The sequence below is a fragment of the Panthera tigris genome, chromosome A1 (genome assembly GCF_018350195.1).
Source record: "Panthera tigris isolate Pti1 chromosome A1, P.tigris_Pti1_mat1.1, whole genome shotgun sequence".
Lineage (NCBI taxonomy): Eukaryota > Metazoa > Chordata > Mammalia > Carnivora > Felidae > Panthera > Panthera tigris.
The window spans coordinates 49,619-56,165 of NC_056660.1; positions in this window are offsets into that span (position 1 = coordinate 49,619).

Consider the following 6,547-nt stretch of genomic DNA (forward strand, 5'->3'; position numbering starts at 1 on the left):
GTGGGCCCATCTGCGATTCCATGATGGATGGGGCTCGGTCTGTGGCGATATCAGAATGTTTCTGATCATGGGTCGCAGGGCTGGGACCTGTGGAGCTGAGCATCGCCTGGGTTCCTTCAGGACACTGCCAGGTGGGCATCGGGCTGGTCTCCTCACTGGAGAGGGCGCCCCTGTCCCTCTGTCTTTGTGACTCTGCCTCACAGGAGCATTGTGGGGTCAGGATGGAGCCACGAGAGCCAGGCAAAGGTTTTAACTGCTTTATCCAGAGACACCCAGGGAGCCAAAGAAGCGACTCACAGCTCCCCTAATGTTCCCCACTTCATGACTCTTTAGGATCCCTCCCCTCTCCCCTGAGCTTGAAAATCCTCCCCCGGTGGACTCGCTGCTGCTGCCAGGGTGCTGCCAGGGCAGCTGCCCATTTCTCCTCCCCTTCCAGGCCAAAAGACCCTCCCCCACAAGGCCAGGCGCAGGCACTCTCCAGATGCTCATCCACATCCGCTGATATCAAGAGGCTATCAGGAGGATCAGAGCAGGTGGCTGAGAAGGCCATAAATATGCCCAGCTGCAAGGGGAAAGGACATTAAAAAGAATAAATGTCCCAACCAGGGGAAGTCCCAAAAAGCCAGCGGAGATCAGGAAGAACCTGGAGAAGGGGACCTTTTTGGTCTAGCTGAGATAGAACCAGACTAAAAGGGGACACTGACTCTCCCTGTTCCTCTGCTTAATAGATGTGAGGGATTCTCCCTCATTTCCCAGGTTAACAGCTATAATTGGAGCCAACTGTGGTTAGTCTACCTCGGGACAGGGACTTTAAGGAATATTCCCAAGCAGTTGCTGCTTCTGCCTTCCCCTCCCCCTCATGTTTCTGCACCAACTTGGGTGTGGTCCTGTACCATCCTCAGTGTCTCAGGTACCATTGGTTCCTCCTCCCACCCTCCAAGTCAAGGAGCAAAGTGTACCTCCCCCTTGGACCACCCATTTAAGATATCTCCACTGGTGCCCAAATGAAAATTGACAATGGGGAAAAATTGATTGACTTTTAGGTGGATGCAGGTGAAACATATTCGATGTTTAAACTAATTTAAGTTTATGGGACCTGTCTTTAAAGTTATCAGCAAAGGTCAAATAAGCTCATGTTATCTCTGTTGCAGTTTGCTAATGATACTTAATTTTGTCTCAAAGTTTTTATGGGTAATTGTTAAGATAACTTTCAAGGTCCTTGGTAACCTGAAACTTTCCAAATAGGATGGAATGCTACAGCTTTGATTATTGAACATAGGTTTGCGTTTTTAACTTCTTATTGCTGAGAAATTAAGGCTATTTGGACCTATTGGAAAACATGCTTTGTACTTAATTGGTTCATGAATTTACCATCTAAAAAAATTCTGATGTAAACACCTCTCAACTGGTTACTAAGTCCTCAATTGGAGACTAAGGCTTCCTAAGAGTTAAAATTCTGCTAAATGTACTTAAGACTGATGAAAATAAAGAAAGCAACTCTGTATGTAGGAAAATAGGACATATATAAGAAAAATATAAGGAATGGAAATACAGTTTCGTTGAGGGTAGAAGAAAGTAATTTTGTCCTAAATGGGACTGGTTATTTGGAAAGAAATAGCTTTGGGCCAAATTTTAGAAGCAAAAGAAAGTTATAGAAGGTTGAGATGAATGGAATTTTAAAAGTACACTAGTATAAGGTTGAAGTCCTGCTTTTCTCTCTGCTCAAATAACAAAGTTTTCTTGACCTGTTGATCTGCTCTTGTTAAGACAATGCAAACAAAGATTTATCCTCCGGGAAAATCAAAGTTTTAGGTCTCATCTCTATCAGGTCTTTGATTACTTAGTTAAAACTTCTGAATGTTAAAGGAGCTAGGTTTTGATAACAACTGTATAATGCTATACATTCACCTTTGGGATCTTTTATTGCCACTTTGGTTGAATATATAAAATGCTAAGATTTGTAATGATCTGTAATCCTATTTAGGATGCACTTATGACTTCTGGGGCTTTAACAAACTTCTCAGGATTTAAATGGTAAATGAAGTCTTCTTGACCAATTAGGTCTTTTTATTTGGGATGTTAAGTTATTTGGAAAAGCTGTCATACAATAGTAAACCTTAGATTGCACAGGTAAATTCTGTAACTGCCCGAATATATGCAATTCCTAAAATTTTAGTGTTTTGATATAAGGTCATCACTTAATATTCTGATTACTTGAGATGTTGTGTGCTACAGAAATAACCGAATTTCTTTGTCAATTGCATCATAATGAACTCTCAGATCTTTAACGATGTCTATTTCCGAGATTTTGCCATTTATAATTGTTCTTATTCTCTCACAAAACGTGTTTATAAAAAGAACTTTGGGGATAAATACAGGTATTTGACATCTTTAAGATTAATACTAAAATGGGTAAAAATTTCCAGAACTAAAAAGCTGCATTCAAATTGAACAAGAATTAGGAACATGGGATTAAATGAACTGAGGAAGATTATAGTTTTGTGATTCTTGTTGAAAATATTGCTGGTTCTCTAATATTTCATCTTCCAGATTAAGAAAACTTTCTCTTAAGATATCTATGACATACAAAAATGTCATAAAGTATGCATTTGTAAACTGAAGCATTTATCTCTTCTCTCTATATAACTCCCCTGAAATTCAAAACTCTCAATGAGTATTCTTTCTTTCATGGCAATTACAATTGTTTGCATAAGTTCAGTAAGAATCTGTTCATCTTGTAACAGGTCACCACTGGAAATACTGGTTATTTTACCAAAGCTTTGACTGGAATGTCATATTTGAGGATGACATTCATAGACTCAGATATGACCAGACAGATTTAAGGAATTAGGGTTGGCTTTATAAAACATGGAGCCATAAAGCCCCTTGGAAATGTGGGCCTGGTGCCTTGCTTACAGAGTTCCCAGCAGCCTCACCAGATAGGTAAAGAAGGTCACTTCCTGGCAGGTGCAGGAACTTCAGGATATCTTGGGGACCTCATGAAGAGGAATTCGCCCAATTCTACAGGTATTGCAGGCCTGTCTGATGAGAAGTATTTGGCTTGGCTTCTGGCCTGGAGAGGCTACTAAAAGTTCAACCTGGAGATTCCTTATAAAAGGTTCCAACAAAGTAAACTTTAAGAGATCCTCATGATCAATCGCTATTCTTGCTGAGCTTATGTAAATAATTAGGCCAGATTTGTTAAGACTGCATTTGCTCTACAAATGCTTTGGTCTCAATTTGGCTATCTCTGGAAAGGGGGGGAGGAGTGTTTAGAGAGAACAACTATGTTTCAACAATGCACCATTATGGATGTTAAATTCTAGTTATGATTGCATTTAAATGTTTGTTGTTTGCCTAAACTAGACAACTTGAGGTAAACTTCAGAAAATTGTCACAGTATTTCATGTATAGGCAATCTTCTATGCTTGTTATTCTATGGGGATAATAATAAGACCCCATGAGCATATGATTATTTAAACAACTGGAAAACAGGATGGATCTCTAAATATGCAAACCATATCTTCCCTAAACCTGATCTGACAGTTACCAGAAACCCGCCCCTTTCGAAGACTTGGAAGTGGACTTTACAGACATACAACCAAATAGAGGATTCAGTTTCAGGTAACACCCCATGGGTCCATCACTCCAGAGCTAAGAAGGCCAACTTAGAGGAACCCTCAACCTGGCGAAGTGATCCACATCCAGTCAACCCGCTTAAACTGACCCTCAAAAAGACACTGGCTCCTGAGATCTCCAGCCCTGCTCCAGTCACACCCCAGAAGCTGGCTGGCCTGCGCATGGCAGAAGCTTGAGGAATCAACATATGGACGGAGCCCAGGGGCTTGGATGCAACTCTGCCAGCCCTTGTCCCTTACTGGTGTCATAGCCCTGATCTTCTTGCTTTTGGGTTGATAGACACTGCACCAACAAGCTGGGCATGGGACAAAGATGCATGCCGGGTCTCACATACCTCCTCTGGATGGGAGGATTATTAAGTATTGCCTGTATATTATAACCTGTCTCACCCTCACAACTGCCACTTACCCACTTTGCCCCCAGGATTGTTATACGACAATAAGGGGGGTCAAGGGCATTCAGTGCCTTCACCTCCCTCCACAAAGAGTGCTACAAGGGAAAAACAGCCACTCTCTGTCAGTCACCTGGTGCCCCAAGGACTAAGTATTGGACTGTAAAGATAACCCAAAATGTCAGGAACCCATGTCACAACAAGGGCCTCCAGAGTGCTTGCTACACTTACCTTCCTCAATGGGGGATCTCGAGGGATATCGGACAGGGGAGGGAGGCAAGACAGGGCCCTTCAAAAGGGCATACTCCTTATTAAGCATACCCAGGACAAGGTAATACAAGCCATAAAGGTGACCACTCCCCCAGCAGACTCCCAGGGTTTGAACCTTTTAGCCCTAAATCAGATGCTTACCAATTCCCCACTCCAGTGTTGGGTCAACACTACAAGTCCTCCATAAAATAGATAATCACACCCAAACCTGCTGGATGTGCTTGCCCCTCAGCTGGAGGGCTTACTTAGCCACTCCTCTCCCTTTGACCTGGGAATCTCCTGAAATTCTCAAAACCAACACCTCTGTCTTAATTGGATCCCTGGCCACTGGGATCCATCTCACAAATGCCGACAATCTAACCTGTACGGTCCCTGAAGGTATGAATGGTACCTCTCTATACGGAAGAAATATAACCTTAAAGAGGAATACAACCCATGTTCAACCCCTGGGGTGTTCTATCTATGTTCTCATTTGGTCTACCGATGCTTAGAGGCCAACTCGACTCTGATATGTTATTCCGTCTTCCTAACTCCAGAGATATCCGTGTACACTGAAGATCAGCTCCTAACAGCCTTTAGCCCCAAGTCCTGGGCTAAACCGGCAATCCCACTACCCATTCTGATAGCTGAAGGAATTGCGATGGGAATAGGAACTGGAATAGGGGGCATAGGTTCATCCATAGAACTATACCCTAGACTATCTCAAGAGCTAAATGAAGACATGGAACAGGTGGCAGATTCTCTGGTAACCTTACAAAGCCAAATAAACTCTCTGGCGACAGTGACCCTCCAAACTAGGTGAGCCCTTGACCTCCTCACTTCAGAAAAAGGAGAGACTTGCATCTTTATGGGGGAGGAAGGTCGCTATTTTGTAAACCAGTCAGGAATAGTTACAACTAAGGTTAAGGAACTCAAGGAAAGAATTCAATATGGACAACAGGAAAATATCAATCAGTGGAAAGGATGGGATCTCACAGATTGGGCATCCTGGCTTCCTGCCCTGGCGGGGCCCCTCCTTTCCATAATTTTACTTGTATCCATCGGCCCCCATATACTGAATGTCATGGTATCTTTTATTGAAATCACTGCTGCTCGCCAAACTGCATGTATCTTAGCCTTCCGAGAGTATCAACTGTAAAACTGAAAGGTGATGCCTACTAAAAGTTTTTTTAAAGGCATCAAAGGGGGGAATGTTGGAGAAGTGAATAAAGTACACCAAAGATGGCTGAATGGGCTAAAACAAACTCTGGTCTCTGGCTTAGAGACCCCTCCTCTGGATTCTTCTTCCTTTTTTTGCTGCACACGCAAACCACCACCCCCCCCTCCCACACACACACACACACACACAAATACGGAGGCTGATAACTATAAATTACCCTTCCCACTCACATTCAGGGCTCGGATCTTTGGAGAAACGGTCTCCTCTGAGCCCGCTGGTGTTAAATAAATCTCCAATACACCAAGATGTCTGAGTGCTGCTTGGTTTTTCTGCCAGCATTCCAGCCTGGTTCCGTAACAGCTTCTTTCACGTTCACCTGCTCTGGAAACAGACTGGGCATGCGGGAACTTTTAGAGTCTCAGAAAGCAAAATTTTCAGGCAGTCTATGGCAGGGGCACAGAGCACAGTAATAGTCACTGAACAAACATAAGACTTCAGTGCCCCAAGTTTTTAGGAGGACAACATTGTTCCCTTGATACCAGAAATTGGTTGTTATGGGTGTAGAAGACAACCTTCATGTACGCTCACTTGAATTAATCAGCCCTATCAGTGTGGCTTTTTTTTTTTTTTCACTTCTGACTGTGACCCTGAAGGCCACATTTCCATCAGTTTTTGCCATAGAAGTGAGGCCAACTATCTCTGAATATCACTGGCCCCTACTCACAAGTAATCCTCCTGTGCTTAACACATTCAAGTCCCCAATACCCCCTGTTCTCAAGGTAGATCTGGCAGACAATCCCAGGGACACCTCTTCCTCAAGATCTTCCAAACTAATGGGAACTTGGCAAGACTCCACAAATAAAATTGGAGAAAAAGGCTGCCAGACTCTGGCACTGGATGTCTCACAGTGAAAACATGGTCAAGTGTAAGGGAATTAAAAAGGGTATGCTGAGGGCTAAAGTTCTTCATCTCAGATTAGAACAGAATGAAGCTGTAGATAATGCTACGAGCACAATCTCTGGGCACGTTTGGTGTCCAAGGAGTAAGAAAGACCTGTGGCCTGAAGAGAAGTGGACCATGCACTGGCT